The sequence below is a fragment of the Rattus norvegicus genome, chromosome 5, assembly GCF_036323735.1.
Source record: "Rattus norvegicus strain BN/NHsdMcwi chromosome 5, GRCr8, whole genome shotgun sequence".
Taxonomy (NCBI): domain Eukaryota; kingdom Metazoa; phylum Chordata; class Mammalia; order Rodentia; family Muridae; genus Rattus; species Rattus norvegicus.
Genome location: NC_086023.1, coordinates 73329489 through 73346606, shown reverse-complemented (window position 1 = coordinate 73346606; position 17118 = coordinate 73329489). Strand labels below are relative to the sequence as shown.

Genomic DNA, 17118 nt, shown 5'->3' with positions numbered 1-17118 from the left:
ACATGCTAGGCAAGTGTTTGAGCTTCCAGACTCAGCTTACGACTTATTTCTTCCAGCCTCCTCTGGTTCATCAACCCAGTTAGAAGTTTCTATTCTACACTTGTATAAAAAGCTGCTCGAAGTTAGTGGGTTTAGATGCTGTCCCTTCTGTATCTAGACATGTTAATTATACTGTTGTCCTCATAACGCTGAACTGAGAATTCAAAGATTAAACATGTGCGAAACAATAGTAGTTATTACCTAAACATGTATGTATTTGACCCTAGGGATTCAACCCAAGCCTTCAGGCATGTTTCTGCTATGTCCTACTGCTAGCCCCACATCCCATATATATTTAAATATTATCACTAAGAAAGGTTACCACTGTGGAAAGGTTAGCAGAAAGTCTGAGAAGAAGATGTGGAGTAATAGGTGGCTATTCAAATGGTGACCAGAAATAAGAATAAAGACAAAATTAAACTTTATTAAGTGCAAACCGTTATCTTAGACTCTTCAATCGCTTGTTCCACCCGCTCATGCCTGGGGAGTGAATCGGACACTCTTGTCTTCATCTTTTAGAGGATGGGCTTTAGAAAACAGCAGTGTCTTAATCAAGGCCACATGACTCCTAAGTCATGTAGTATTTTTTTTACCTCACTATAAAAGCCTACTTTCTTCTCATTTCACCACAAGAGTCCCTGCGTGTTAACAATTCACAATAGAAAAGTTAATTGTTAATTTTAAAAATAAAAGAGTCCACTCCAAGTCAATGTATTAAATTCTAAGAAGCTTGAACCCAAGGATAAGGATGATTTTGTAAAGGATGTTAGAGAAGCCACAGGACTTCATGGCAACATCCCAGGTATATATTTCTCCAAACTCCTAAACTCTCACAGCCTTTATTTGTTTGCACAGCCACAAGACAATAATAGTAGCAATCCCCCACACACAAAACTGCTATGAACTTTTTTTAACTTTTTATTGGTTCTTTGTGAATTTCACATCATGCACCCCAATCCCACTCATCTCACCCCCCTCTTTTTTTTTTCGGAGCTGGGGACCGAACCTAGGGCCTTGTGCTTCCTAGGCAAGCGCTCTACCACTGAGCTAAATCCCCAAGCCCTCTCACCCCCCTTCTTGTGTCCATCTTCCACCCTCGCAACCTCCCTGCCCTCATAAAGGAACAACAACAAAAAAATGTCTCACTGTGAAAGCTGTAGTGTGTCACAGTGTGTCCCACAGTATACCCTTTTGTCCACACTTCTTTGCTGGCAAATGTTCATTACAATGAGTCATTGGTATAGTTCAAGACCTCTGACTTCTGCTACACTATCAATACTGGTTCCTCACTAGGGCTCCTCTCAGATATCTTCTTGTTGCCCTGTGTCATGGAGATCCTGTAGCTTGGGGTCTGTAGGACTAGCCCATTCATGCACTCTAGCAGTTCATCGATGGGGTAGACGTTGAAATAGGTCAGTTTGAAGACTTGGAACTGGGCCTGAGAAGTATCTGAGCTGGTCAGCACAGCCAACTCTATGCACACACACCAGTGTGTGGAGATCTCCTGCCCTGCCCTGGCTGCCCCGTTCAATGCCACCGCCAGCAAGGGGCAGAGCCAGCTATCCCACTCTCATGCCCCCAGGGCTAGATCACCAGCTCTATTCTGTGCCTACAGGCAAGGTGCAGGGCCTGCTGTCATGAGTGCTGCAGCAGGTGGGGGGTAGGGCCAGCTGTCTTGCTTTCATGACCCCAGATCCCCTGTGAAAGGGAAGAGAGAAAGAGGGCATTTGTCCCTCATCCATGCCACTGCATGGGAGATGAGTGGCAGGGACAACTTTCCCTGGCCGATACTCTGGAAGGGAACACTCAGAGCTCTCAAAAACAGGGATGCTCTACTGTGCTTCCTGGACACTTTGAGAAGCCAGCTCTCCCTGGCATTGCAGCTGGCTAGGGGTGGGTGCAGCTCTCCTGCTCGCACACCCCTTATGTCCAGGCACTCGGTAGGGCCGGTTCTACATGGCCTTCAGACATCAACATGTGCTTGGTCCCAGACCATGGATGATCACTTCTGTGGTAACATACCCCCAATGCTTTAGGGCCACAGACCCACACATGGGCCCCCATGGGAGCCCAGGTCAGGATCTCATCACAGTCTCAGGTGGCATCACTGGCTACTCATATCTGGCTGTTCCTCACTCCCCTCAAGTCTCCAGCTCTGCCTCTCTTCATTGTGCATTTATCCTTTTGCTTCTCTTTCTCTTTCATTTCTCTACCACTTACTTGCTCCTTTTAGTGGCACCTGGGGTCTCTGAATGTCTGAGGTCATCTCAGGAGTGGTTTCAGGTGTGCAATGCCCCACTCGTGAATTATGGCACAGGGCAGGGATCATCTCAAGCATGGTCTGTCCCACCCCCACCCAGGCCTGCTCGGTACCCAACTGATGGTCGTCTCGGGCTAGCTCCCTGTCTGGGCTCCATGGTGCCAAACTGATGGTCATCTTAGGCTCGCTCATCGCCCAGGTCTGACCATAGGGGACCTATGCAAGGGTCATCTGAACCTGGCTCACTCCTGCCGGGTCCCACAGTCATAGAGCATGGTTGCTCTAGCCTCTGGCTCCCTGGGAGCCATTTGGGCCTGTGCAGCACTGGACTGATCATCGTCTCAGACTAGCTTCCTGTCTGGGCCTGCCCGGCACTGGTCCGGTGGTCATGTCAGGCTTGTTTTCCAGGGAGTGTTGAGATACTAATGATTCAGATGTTTACAGAGCAGAACGCTGAGGTGACATAGCCTCTCTGCCACCTACTGACACACATATGACACAGCAGCCATACCTGTAACCTTTCTAGGGGCAGGGAAAATTGCTCTGAATTTAAATGAGATCATGTAGAGGGACACCCACTACAGTGTCTGCTTTTAGTCTAAATCTTCAAATCAGCCCTACTGAAATGGTTTGAAAATCCCTCAATGTCAGAAGCCATTGAAATGGTAATCTAGCTTCTAATAGTCACAGTTTCTTCTGTAGACACAAGGAATTGTTTCTTTGAGCAAAGCCTTCTGGGGAATGAGAAAAAGCAAGGGAGTTCATCTTCCTTTTTTGTTTTTATAAGTAAAGAATAAACAGGAAGACTCTAGAGGATGAATTAACTTCATAAATTTGTTATTCTGACCTACAGTGGAAAGTGTCTTAACTTTTAGAGTGTACAGATACAGACATACATATATGCATACTTACACGCACAACACCACTGCTTACATAAACATAATGGACACTTGTATATTGACAGGGGGGGAGAGAGAGAGAGAGAGAGAGAGAGAGAGAGAGAGAGAGAGATGGAATGTGGATGTATTATTAATTATATACTAAGAAATAAGAATCTTAACACAAGTATCAAAAAAAATTTTCTAAGAGACACAAAATCAGTGTCTTCCCAAGTTGCCTGATAAAACTCTCCTAGGGACTGATTCATCCTCTGTAGACAGGGGCGAGAAAACAGCACTTCCCTGTGCACTCTAGATTACTCTTAGGATCAAGCAAAGCTCAAAAAAGTATTCAAACCCAACTTGCAAATGTAAAGACACTCCACCTCCCAGTGAGGCTACTAATTTTGGGCCCAAGCGATTTGGCCAACACCATTAACAATAAGTAGACAACTTCCTTCTGTGAACATATATGCTACTACAGTTAAAGTTTACCTTTTCTTCACTTTTATGAGGCAGGCTCTCATTCTGTAGCCCCAGCTTCCTAGAACTCAGTACATAATCCAAGTTGGCTTTAAACTCATGACAATCTTCCTACCTCAGCCTTCCTAGCTCTGAGATTACAGATGTGAGTCACGACGCCCAACTCTATTAGAGCTAATTTTTAAAGCTCACAGGTTACTCTGCTTCCTCTTGAACGTGTCTGTCTCCCTGGTGGCAATATTTGAATGACATTAGGGAAATCCCACTTTTGAGTAGGAAAGAGGATCAGGTGCAGCGTGTCACTTGGACCAGGTGATTTAAATCAGGCCCTGTGTGACCTGGGGCACCTGGAGCCATTCTGTTACCATAACCTCCTATTCCTGCGAATTACGGGGGGGGGGGGGGCAGGGGGGGGAGGTAGGGATTGCAAGATCAGGGGAGGAAGTTACAGATGGAGACAACCCTGAAGGGCGGTGCTCAGGGGAGCCAGTGAACCCTTTCCTAACACTGTCCCTTTGCACATGTCTTTCCCAGTCTTAACTCTTCTGGGAAAGTCCTTCCCACTTGACAGACGAGGAAATTAAGGCTTGATCTAGTAAGTGAATGATGAGGAACACTTGGGGTTTTTTACATCGATTTTTACATCTTTGACAACTCCGTATGCATACAACCTTGTCACAACCGCCTCTACTTCTTCTCTTTTGAAAACATTTGTGTATTCATCCATTTATTGATTACGTATAGGAATGCTCATGGCACAGTGTTGTGTGAAAGTCCGAGAACAATGTGTGAGGCTTGGTTCTCTCCTCCCATCATCTAGGCTCTGGGAATAACACTCAGCTCAAGGTTTGGCCTCTAGACCCCTTTCCCACCAAGCTATTTTACCGGCCCCCTCTATACCTTTACCCTCTTCCCACTCCTACCAATCCCCACCTCCTCCCGAGTCTCCCTCCGACGTTCACATCTTCTTGCTTTGGCTTTGCTTTTGCTCTGTGAGCCACTATATTTAATCAGGGCCGATGTCCTGGGCATGAGTGTTAAGCTGTGTGCTGAGCATGAGAACTCACCAGTGGCTACATCACTGACAATGCTGTCTTCACTCCAAGCGATCCCCCAGTGCATCTGGTTCCCCTTGTGTGGAGCCCCTCCCCAGTCTATGGCTCAGTGTTTACCTGTCTGGTCTTGTACAGACCCTTTGCAGGCTAAGGAAGCTGCTGTGAATTCACTAGTAGCAGCCACGATGTGCCTCTAAGGCAGCATTTTATAGCCCATCCCACGTTGTTGGGCTGGAGCATTCTTTCTGCCCTCTCTTCCTTGAGACTTGGATGGACACTTAGCCTTTGAGATTTTATGTGTCAGACTCTTCCCAACATATTAATCTGTAGCCACCCAAAGGAAGGAATTTCTGGGATGAAACAAACTGAAACGGAGTGAGGAGGGCAACTACGATGAATTAAACAGCATAAAAATGTAAGTCACAGAGAGGATTCGGACTTGAGGAGAATGCCAGAAAAAGGCTATAGAGAGTTCATGAGGAAACATGATGACAGCCCATCTAAACCTCAAACTCACTGTTAAGGGAAAGCATGTCAGGGCGGGCCCAAGGCTGAAAAGAAAGACTATGTAGCTAACCAGGAGCCAGCCCCACCGGCTGCAAAGAAGCAGCAACTTGCAGGCTCGACAAGTGTCAGCTTGACAAGCAAGTTCCTGTGGATCTGAAAACAACAAATCAAGTTGGATGCCCAGACTGTGAGGTTAGAAGAAGGGGCTGCCACTCCCTCTACATCCCAGTCCCCTGGCTTTGCTGCCATCCTAACTAGACACTCCATATCGCCTTTGGTCCCCTGGCTGCTCTTTCTGCCTCCAGCATTCCACATTGTCTACAAAGTATCATTTTAAACTACAGCAGCAGAGTACATAGTGGGAACCCTCCAGCTTAATCCCCAGTGGTCTTTGACTGCGGCTCAGGAATTACTGTAGTAAGTAGCTCCGGGGCTATAGTCAAGCAGCTGGGTTCAAACCCCAGGACCCCTTGCCCACTATTTGTGTGTCCTTAGAGAAGTTACTTGTTTGTTCCCTCTGAGCCTCTTCTTTACAGGGTTATAATAGCATCTGTGTCATAGCCCACAGCCAAGCACTTAGGACAATTCCTGCAAATAGAACAGTGGTTGTCAAAGATAAAAAAAAACAGCCCATGGGGAAAAATTCCTCCTTATCTGGGGACTGCATCAGCATAGGATGGACTCCGGGCCCCCAGCCACTGACTATTCATTCATTTTGGAGGTATAAGAAAGTACTGTTGGTGCTGAGGGATCTGGGTTCAGAACAATCTCCCAGGGGATGCACACCGGGTAATTCTGAAGAGAGTTTATGACCTCATCTAGGGGCTAAGACACATCTAGGGACTATGGCATGCAATGGCTAGGTTCACCTAGGACCTTGGTGGCATCTAGGGTCTCGGTGGCATCTAGGGGCTAAGACACATCTAGGGACTATGGCATGCAATGGCTAGGTTCACCTAGGACCTTGGTGGCATCTAGGGTCTCGGTGGCATCTAAGAGCTAAGTGGTATCTAGGGACTAGGTGACATCTAGGGATAGGTGGCATCTGGGGCTAGGCAACATCTAGGGGTTTGGTGGTATTTAAGAACTAGATGGCATCTAGTGGGTGGGTGACATCTAGGGGATAGGTAGTATCTAGGGGATAGGATTCATCTAGGGACTAGGTGGCATTTGGCTAGGTGGCATTAAGGATTCTGGCTTATCTGTAATAGAGGGAGAGAAGTTCTTCCCCACAGCATAGGAGACTTGGACTCATTCTGTCTTTAGGTGAGAGGACTTCCCACACAGGAAAGCTGTGAACTGATCTAGGTAGCAAATGACAAGGGAAGAATGGCCCAGAGAAGGACAGGCCAGGGAACAGACTGGCCCCTGAGGTCTAACTAATGTCTAGTCTCCATGCTCCTAAGAAACCTCTGTAATCACCAAATTCTTCTCTGGCCAAAAACATAAAATTGTGTTTCCTTGCACAAAATAATCTATGAGTGGAGTTGGAAACGGTCACAGATAAGAATCAAGCTTTGTCAAAAATGTCGTTTAAATCTTCAACAAACAAGAGGTTCTAAGCCCCTTTTACAGGTGGAATGGCCGGGGGTCTCCAAGGACTAGTCTTACGCACATCTAATAAGATTGGTGGTTTAGAACCGTGTGATTCCTAACCTGCGCTTTTATTATCAGTGCCACTGTCTCCAAGAACAGAGGTCGCCAGCCCCACGCTAACAGCCAGTGTTTGTGGATCCTCATGTCCTAATCCACCTGCTCAAACCCAGGCCCTGTCCCAGCTATAGAAAGAGCAAAGTGAGCTGGGCAAAGGACATCCCCACAGGATGGCCAGGCTATAGGGATGACTGACCATAGTAACACCTCAGTGACCTCGGTGATGTGATCCTCTCTGGGGTCCCAGCACCATGGAAGTCTGCAAAGTTCTTCATACTGGTCTCAAGAGCCTGAGTCCCTCTACCATGTGGCCCCATCATAATAGAGACTCGGTTGCTCAACCACACAGGGAAAGACGACTGGAAACACCACAGAGGGGTTGGAACAGCCAGACCTGGGTACAGCAGACATCCTTTCAAACCACAGCATGGTGGCATAGGCCTGTAAGTCCAGCATTCGGGAGGTTGAAGGAGGAGGATTTTTGTGAGTTTGAAGTCAGCCTAGACTATAAAGTGAATTCAAAGCAAGGCTAAGATATATTGTGAAGTCATGTCTCCAGAGAGTCAGTCGGACGGATGGACAGACAGACAGACAGACAGACAGACAGAGCATGCGCATATGAGGGGGCAAGTCTAAGTACCCAGCCTGACTCTAATGGCGGGGGACCTGAGAACAAAGGAACCATGGTTGTGAAGAGGTACGTAGCCTGCTGTGAGACTCTCCTCTGGACAGCCATCCACAAATTCCACTGTTGGGCAGTGACAGGCCCAATACCCACCAGGGACAAGGAGTGCTGGGCAAACTGTCATTGATGTCCAACCTCCCCCAAAGGACTTTGCCCCTCCCCACACTTTGGCCCTGGCAGCTGCTGTGACTAATTCCAGGCACTTCCTTGTTGTCAGGTTTCAGCACTCTGACTTCCTCCTGCCGGAGCAGCTCTGGCTGAAGACAGACATTAATCTTCAAGGAGAAGGGCAGCCTCCTGGGAAGGCTCCTGACTGATTCACTGCCAGGACTAATAGCAACAGCCAAGTTGCCCAGTATTTGACAAAAGGCTCCAGCCTCTCGCCCAGTAAATTACTGAATGCCTCTATTTCCAACCTCGCCCTTCTTCCCTCCTCTTCTGGATCCCAGCACCTGTGCCTGACAAGCATCACACAGCCCAGTGTTCCAGACCTATAGACGGGTTCAGAGGGAACACTTCCAAGCTGCTTATCCCCACTCTCACTACCCTCACCCTCACTCACCCCAGTAGGGGGAGAACATTAGTTCTAAAAAGGAACCCAAAATCTTGTTTGTTTTGTTTTGCTTTGTTTTGTTTTGTTTTGTGACAGGGTCTCTCTGTAGCCCTTGCTGTCCTGGAACTCAGTGTATATACCAAGCTGGCCTTGAACTCACAGAGATCTGCCTGCTTCTGACTTCTAAGTGGGAGAATTAGAGGCATGCACCACCATGCCTGACAGCAATCTGTATTTTCTAATAAGAAAGAGCTCTAACTTCTTCCTGAAGAATCTGATCTTCGGGATAGGTTTGAAGGAACCAATAAGATGCGTGTCGCCATGCAAAATAATTTCCAGGTATTTCTTAGCCTGCAAACATAATTCTACAGAGCATCTAATACTGTTGTCTTGGGGTACTGTTAGCCTCTGGCATTTGTGTAGTTACTTTACCATTACTTCATGCCAGGCTTAGCATCACCCTGAGTCCAAGTGGAACCTGGACTCCAAGGTCGCTGACTTAACCAGGAGGAAAGGATGGTGTTTCAGATCGAATTCTGGCTCCCCGGCAAACCTGTGACTTCTATCCTCATCTTTTCCTTGTTCAATAAGGAAATGGGGACAGCATAGTAGGTGGTGAGTATTCTGTCTCAGGAAATCCAGAAGCTTCTACATACGCACTGCAGACATCTGGGACACCTTCCTCTGGGTGTGGGAGAAAGACAAGGTGCCACAGAGAAGGCTGGCTGAGCAGCTGGATGAAAGCAAGTGGAGAGGGACAGGCTCATTGGTGGCTACCCAGAAAGGGCCAGAGTTCTTAACTAAGTGGGTGCCTTGGAAATTATTAAAGTTTCAAGAAATCCAGGAAGCAAACCCACAGCCATCAGCTACAGCACCAGTCAACTCGTGGCCTCTGCCCTTTCTGCTCTTCGGCTGATATGAACGTCTGATTCTAGTGCCTCTGTAGCCCCTCCCATGCAGACCTTCCCTGTCTCTGACCCTCAGCCTAGGCAGGAGCTCCTGTCTGCAGAAGCAATTAGCATTAAAGCCCTTGTATTAATTGTGTCTCTTGGGACAGAGAGTGAAGGTGCACAGGGGACCAGGCTCGGCTCCATAGCTCAGCTGAATGGTCTCTCCCCCAGCTCTCTCTCTCTCTTTCTCTCTCTCTCTCTCTCTCTCTCTCTCTCTCTCTCTCTCTCTCTCCCTCCCTCCCTCCCTCCCTCCCTCCCTCCCTCCCTCTGTCATCTCTCCCTCTTCCTCTCCCTGTCACTCTCTCTGTCCCTGTCTCTCTTCTTTCCTGTCTCTCCCATTTCCCCCTCTTTCCTTTTCTCTCTTCGTTCTCTTTCTCTCCCTTTCTTGTCTCTTTTTCTGTTCTCTTCACTTTCTCTTCCCCTTTCTCTTTTCTTCTTTCTGAGCCCCTTTTCTTTCTCTATTTCTCTTTCCCTTTCCCTCCATTTTCTCTTTCTCTTTTGCTTTCTCATCCTCTTGTTTTCTCTTTCCCTTTCCCTGCTCCTTTCTCTTCCATCTTCCCTGATTCTCTTTCTCCCACGTTCCTTCTCTTTCTTTCTTCCTGTTTCTCTTTTTCTTTCTATCGTTTCCTCATGTCCCTTACACACACACACACACTCACACTCACACACACACATACTCATACACACATACACTCACACACACTCACACACACTCACACACACTCACACACTCACACACACTCACACATTCACACTCACACACTCACACTCACACTCACACACTCACACACACTCACACTCACACACACTCACACTCACACACTCACACTCACACTCACACTCACACACACTCACACACACTCACAGTCACACACACTCACACACACAGTCACACACACTCACACACTCACACTCACATACTCACACACACTCACACATACACTCACACACACTCACACTCACACACACACTCACACACACTCACAGTCACACACACTCATACACACACTCACACACACTCACAGTCACACACACTCATACACACACTCACACACACACACACTCACACACTCACACACACACACACACAGCTCATGTACACATTCATTTGCTGTCATCACAGGCTGAAACTTAGATGCAGAACTAAGGCAGCACACATGTGCCTGTCACTCCAGCCACCTCTTGTCAGTGTCATGTCTTATTGCTATGGCAGAGTCACGGTCCACCCTAGGCCAAGGGTATTACTGGTCATCTTTCTCTATTCCTCTTTCCCCTACCCTCCATCTTCTCTTTCTCTTTCATTCTCTTTTGCTTTCATCCTCACGTTTTTGCTTTCTCTGCCTCTTTTCATTTTACTTGTGTTGTTGTTGTTGTTGTTTTTTAGTTTCTTTTCAAATTCTAAGGCTCAAAATATGCTGGATTACTCCCAGGAGCCACACATATGGCTCTGGTTTCAATAAAGTTTCATGGTTGCATGGGTTTAGTAAGAAATGAGGACACCTTAACCCTTGGACCTATGTAGTTCAGGTTACAACTGAAACCCTCCGTCTCTGACTTGGACCTCGTCAGGACCTCCTTTGAAAAGTCAGACACACAGACAACTACTGGTGGTTTAGATGGACCTCAGGCATAGCTAAGCCAAAGCCATCATGAAAGGACCCCCATGTAGGAAGACTGACTGCAAGCTGGACAGAGATATTCCTCCCAAGCAGAAGCTGAAGGGGTGCTGGCCATAGCCAGGGGAGAACACATCATCCATGTTGGGGCCTGTTCTGTGTCAGAGAGTCCACAGCTTGAGGGGCCCTGAGAACCTCACTGGGCAGCCAAACATCTGCCAGAGAATCTCTTGCCCAGTTACACCAGCACCTGTCCACACAGCCCCCACATACTCCTCACTGCCATTTAGAGCTGGCAGGTGACCTGGAGGAAACAAGCCAACCTAGAGGACAGAGTGAAAAGAACAAGTCATGAGCTCTTCCCATCTTCCCAAGGCAGGAGGTTGAGCCTGGGTCCACCTTGCACACACACACACACACACACACACACACACACACACACACATCAAGAATTAGAGAACAAACTTAAAGTTGGATGAGACACTGAAATTTTATATCAAATTAAAATGCCAAAAACTCCCCAAAATGTGTCTGTTGTGATCCTTGACAAGCTAAGATTTCCACATGAGATATTATCTAGGAAATGAAAAGAGGTTCCCAGAAGATCTACCTTGAAGAGTAACAAGGAGAGAGGGGATAAAAGATAAACTTTAGAGGATGCACTTTGGTTCATTCCTCATGTAGGCAAGTTATACCTGTAGGTCAGACGAGCTCATACGTAAGGCATGCAATAATCTTAGAGAAGGCAGTGGAAGGGTTAAATTGGGACTCTGATCTGAGAAGGACAGCCAGAAGTGATGGCAGAGAGAACAGGTTGGCTCAGGATGAGCAAGTGGCATCAGCCTACCTAACAAAGTCTGACTCTCTGCATCCTGTGTTGGGCAGGCTGAATGTTCAAAGGATGATGGTGCCCTAAAGGTCTGTAAGTCAGAGTCAAAGAGCCAGTCAGGAAGAAGCAAGTCTGACTCTGGGTGATCATAGCAACACACATAGTAGGGGCAGAAGTCAAATAATTTCACCAGAATCATGGGTTTTGTGGTGCTTTGATGAGAGTGATCCCCATGGGTTCATATGTCTCAATATTTAGTCCCCAGTTGGGGAATGGTTTTGGAAGGATTAGGAGGTATGGCCTAGTTGGAAGAAGTGTGTCATTAGGGGGTGGGCTTTGATGTTTCAAAAACCCATGACATTTCCAGTTAGCATCTCTTGTTTCCCTCCCTCCCTCCCTCCCTCCCTCCCTCCCACCCTCCCTCCCTCCCTCCCTCATACTTTTGGATGAGATGTGAGTTCTCAGTTACTACTCCAGCATCATGGCGGCCTGCCTGCTGCCATTCTCCCCACCCTGATGATAACGGACTCACCCTCTGAAACTATAAAGCATCAATTAAATTCTTTCTTTTATAAGTGAATTTGGTCACAGTGTCTCTTCACAGCAATAGAAAAATGACTAAGACTAGTTCAGAGAGGTGCCCATCCACCAAGACAAGACATTGGGCGAATGACCAATGAAGTACAAGGCAAAACCAGGGGAAATAGAAGAACAGTCTCGTAAGGATGTTTTCCAGAAAATGAACCTCTTCTTTCTCCTTAGGTCCTGGATTCAAATGCCTTTGTTTTCTTAGCACTGTATGCCACCTCCTGATTTAGACATCACCCCACGTGAGGGTAATTATCCCTGTATTTTCTCATCTCCTTTTCCAGGTCCAGAGGAGAACCTTTCCGGGGATGGAAATGTAGCCAGTGTGAGTGAGTGAAGGAAGGATGTGGTGAATGAAGAGCTACACAGGTGCAATAGACTAGTTTCTGGTCGGTGCATAGATTCAACAACTGGTTAACAACAAATAGACTTGAGCAGAAGGTAGTGGATGCTAGGAGGAGAGCAGGATGCCTAATGAAGCCTGTATGTGGGTCAAAGGTTAATTCCTTCACAAAGGGAATAAGAGCAGGAGTTTTCTCAGTCATAGTGAACACAGGACAGAGCGATCCCACAAAGAGAACAATGCCATGGAGCCCAGGAGGATGTTGCAAAAGAAGTTAGAGGACAGGGAAAGGAGAGATCAGCTGATCTTGTGGCCCTTCAACAGATTTTCATGACTGACCCTGGAGTATTTGCAGCAGAAGGTCTGGCCGTGTTAATGCAAGAATGACCCCTGTGTCATCTAACTCGGGGGTGGCAGTTCATCTCTGGCATGCTGTGGTGAGAGGTAGACAAGCATATTCACAGGCCCGTGGTGCAGCTCCTACTGAAATGGTTTGTCTTGAATCACAGCTATGGAAGAATAACATCATTTGAGAACACATGCTCTAAATAAATTCCTTCGAACTGAAATGCAGCCTATAAATCAGAGAGAGCGTGTCAATGTCAATGAGAAGCAATTGGTTCCCACCATGAGAAAAACAAACCTAAACCCGTATTTCCAGGCACATCCACATTTCCACAGACAATAAAGTGAGCTAGACAGGGAGAGTGGTCAGGTGCCACACCCAGTATAATTTCAGATCTCTGAGCCCCATGCCAAGATTCTGCCAAACCGTATGGCATCCAAGAGATGGGAATTAGCTCAGGGAAGAAGGAAGCATATGGCGTGGGTGGGAGGGGTTTGGGGAGGAACTGCACAAGAGACAGACTCGCTCTTCCAGAGGAGTCTGCTTCACCATCAGACTGTTGAGGCAGAAACATGCTGTTCAAAACAAAAAAAAAAAAATGTTCTTCGTTTTGCACCAGTAATTGCAAACTAAAGGGGTGGAGCACATCCAGCCAGGCCCCCATACGTATGAAGTCCAGACACAAGATGGGTACAACCGGAGAAGGGAACCTCAGGAGTCCAGGCTTTCTTGGGTGCTGTCAAAGGCATCTGGCAGAAGTAACTTGATTGCTTGCTTCAAGACCCACACTACATGTTTTGCAAGTATAATTTTTTTATTATTTCTTTGGGGGGTAAAAAAAAGTATATACATAAAATTAAACGTTAACATATTTTTAGTGGTTTTTGCCAACTGTTATTGGGGGAGGGGTGTCAGATTTGGCTCTTTATGTATTTTTAAATGGTCATAAGTAATTTGAACAAAAAGAAAGAGGAAAAGGAAGGAAGGAAGGGAGGAAGGAAGGAAGGAAGGAAGGAAGGAAGGAAGGAAGGAAGGAAACAGCTACCATGGAAAATCAAAAGGCTATTACTATTGGGTAAATAAAAGCCAATCTAAAGCATTCAGAAGTGAATGAAGGTAGAGGTCAGAGAGAACTGGGCTATTCACTGCAGATCCAAGCAGCAGCCCATCTTTCCATATTTAACACAAGAGCAGGCTGTAAATCTAACAGTAGTCAGATGTCGGCTCCCCATAGGCATTCCTTGACTCAATAAGCTATGACATTGAACCAGTCCCCTTCTCTCAGAGTTAGAGTTCTGGGGGAACCTTCAGTCTATCTGTCACTAAGCTAACTCTCGTAATTACATATTTTTTTTTAAAAAATCATCATTTCAAATTCAAAGTGAAGAGACTGCAGCAGAGAAGTGTTTCTCAGATTTATCATGGCCACACCATAGCCTGGGATATGATTACCCAGGGGTGGAGTGAATAAAACAGTAGTGAACAGGGCCATGTCAGAGAGCAGAGGAAGAGAGGAAGCTGGGGCAAACTAGTGGCTGAGATCTGTGACATCTGGCCTCACTTGACCCTGTCTTTACCAAGAGGTTAAAAGCTTTGGATGTTGGGGGAAATGGCTCAGGGCTCAAATGCAGGTTGGTAGGATGGTGATGGTGGTAATGGTGCCTGGTGGTAAGGATAGGACTCTGATGATGGTATGACACATGATAAGGATGGATGGGGTAGAAAAGGAAAAGCATGACAATAACATTGTGATAGTGATAGTGACAGTAATGATGATGGTAATAGTAATGGTGGTGGTGATGATGGTGACGGTGATGATGGTGGTGATAGTGATGATGGTGGTGGTGGTGGTGATGGTGATGGTGGTGGTGGTGATGGTGATGATGGTGATGATGATGGTGGTGGTGATGATGATGGTGGTGATAGTGATGATGGTGGTGGTGGTGGTGATGGTGATGGTGGTGATGATGGTGGTGGTGATGATGGTAGTGATGGTGGTGGTGGTGATGGTGATGATGGTGGTGGTGATGATGGTGGTGATGGTGGTGGTGATGGTGATGATGGTGGTGGTGATGATGGTGGTGATGATGGTAGTGATAGTGGTGGTGATGGTGATGATGGTGGTGGTGATGGTGGTGGTGATGATGGTGGTGATGGTGGTGGTGATGGTGATGATGGTGGTGGTGATGATGGTGGTGATGGTGGTGGTGGTGATGGTGATGATGGTGGTGGTGATGATGGTAGTGATGGTGGTGGTGATGGTGATGATGGTGGTGATGGTGGTGGTGGTGGTGGTGGTAGTGATGATGATGGTGGTAGTGATGATAGAGCATGAGGGTAGTGATGATGAGGATAATTGATAAGTATGAGGAGGATGTAATAACTTGTGATGATGGTGATGATGGGGTGAAGGTGGTGATCATGGTAAGCATGACAATGGTGATGGGCATAACGATGACCATATGAGCATGGAAGTGATCAGTCAGCTCCATCTATTGAGCTCTCTATGTAGCGGACATTGTCAGAAGACCTTAGTCCATGGTCCCTCCCCTCTCAGCCTCATTCTCATCCCCGGAGGTTGACATCGGCATTTTTCTGCATGGCACAGATAAAGAAACTGAAAACAAGCTCACACAGCTAGAGTAGGAATGCTGAAGCCAAACCCAACCCTGAAGACAGCCCTACACCCTCAACCAGTATGCTGATTGCCTCTGACAGAAATCTAGCCACAAGCCAGAGTCCAGCGGGAGCTGGCTTCCTGCAGAGCCTCTAAGAAGGAATTCAACCACAGTAACTCCTAAGGCCCCGTGCAGGCATGAAACTTTATGGCCACGACTTTGTCACTTTCACAGAAAATACATTCAAAGTATGTTTGTCTTTTAAATTTTGTTACTCTTGTTCCTTTTATGGCCCCAAACTTGTGAACTTTTATGATTTTTCTGTTACTTCAATAGTTAGTGATGTATTCCACTGGAGGGAAAACAAAAACTTTTATTCGACTTTCCTCGGTTTTTTAACTCCATTCTTCCACCTCTCGAATGCGTCTCGAATTCATTTTGATGCATAGCAGTAATGAAATTTTAGATGTACCTGACCTAGCCGGCGTTATTTCTGACAGAAAGTCTCCTCGTTGCCTCTCCCTGCAATTGCTACTGTAAGACAGGTTGGAGCTTTGCGGGTACTGTTCGCATTGCAGACAGTCCCTGCTGACCCCCGACATAACTTAAGATTTTTTCCACTTTACAATGGCGCGCGTGCAGTGCCCGTTCAGTAAAAACTGCACTTTGAGTTTCTGTCTTCTCCTGGGCTAGCTCTATGCAGTTAGATCCTCTGTCAGGAACCCGAGCAATGGCTCCAAGCCACAAATACTAGTCTAACATAAAATGATGGCAGTCAGGAACTGATACTCTACAGTACACTCTGCACACCGTCGATAAGCTCACACACACGTCAGTAGGCCGGGGGTGTAAGCACGACTTCATCTCACGGTGTATCCAGACTGCAGTGGGTTTAACTGGGACGTGGGTAGACAGTCCAAAACTGTCATGGGTAGTTCTTCTTTAAACATTTCAGCAAATCAACTTTAACCAGAATGAGGACTGGCTAGCCAATGTCAGATGTCCTTACCTTCAAGTTTCTAGGCAAAAGGTCAGAGAACTCTAGCTGATGAATTGCGTTCACAGTCTGGAGCGCAGCCTTGATGAAGAACATGGAGATTACCGTTGCACCCTTGGCCCATGTTCACAGCCCCTGAGTGCCTATTCCTGGTGCAGGAAAAGTACCGAGCCTGAGGACTGGAGTTCTTCCCGTGTCAAAGTGCAGAGGAAGGAAAGGAACGCTTTAATCGATGTCCTAGGATACATTTCTCGCAAAACTCAGGACAAAATGTGAAACAATCATTAAATTCATTCTTAGAAAGATGCAAAGATATATTGTGTCAGCATTTTTTTCTGGTCTCCACCCCACAGTTACCTGGCAACAGCCAGGTGTTCCTGACTCACTATAAAAGGGGGGCTGCTTGCCCCCTCCTCTCTCTCTAATCCTCTTATTCTCTTACTCTCTTACTCCCAACCCCTTTCCGCACCCCATGTGTTCCTCGTGTTCTCTCTCTCTCTCTCTCTCTCTCTCTCTCTCTCTCTCTCTCTCTCTCTCTCTCTCTCTCTCTCTCTCTCTTTCCAATTCTCCTTCCCATGCCCTAAGTAAATTCTTTCTATACTAAACGAGTCATCTTCCTGTGGCTGGTATCCTAGGGGAGGGAATGCCGCAGCATGGACCTGCAGAGGTACCCCATCCCATCTCACCAAACCTCGCTCTACCAAACATATTTCTGGCA

At 46.9% G+C, this 17118-nt stretch overlaps 1 pseudogene; it reads right to left on the bottom strand.

Moving 5' to 3' along the window:
* Positions 1-2709: 2709 nt before the first annotated feature.
* Positions 2710-2832, bottom strand: LOC120103313 (small nucleolar RNA SNORA17; annotated as a pseudogene).
* Between the last annotated feature and the right edge of the window lie 14286 nt (positions 2833-17118).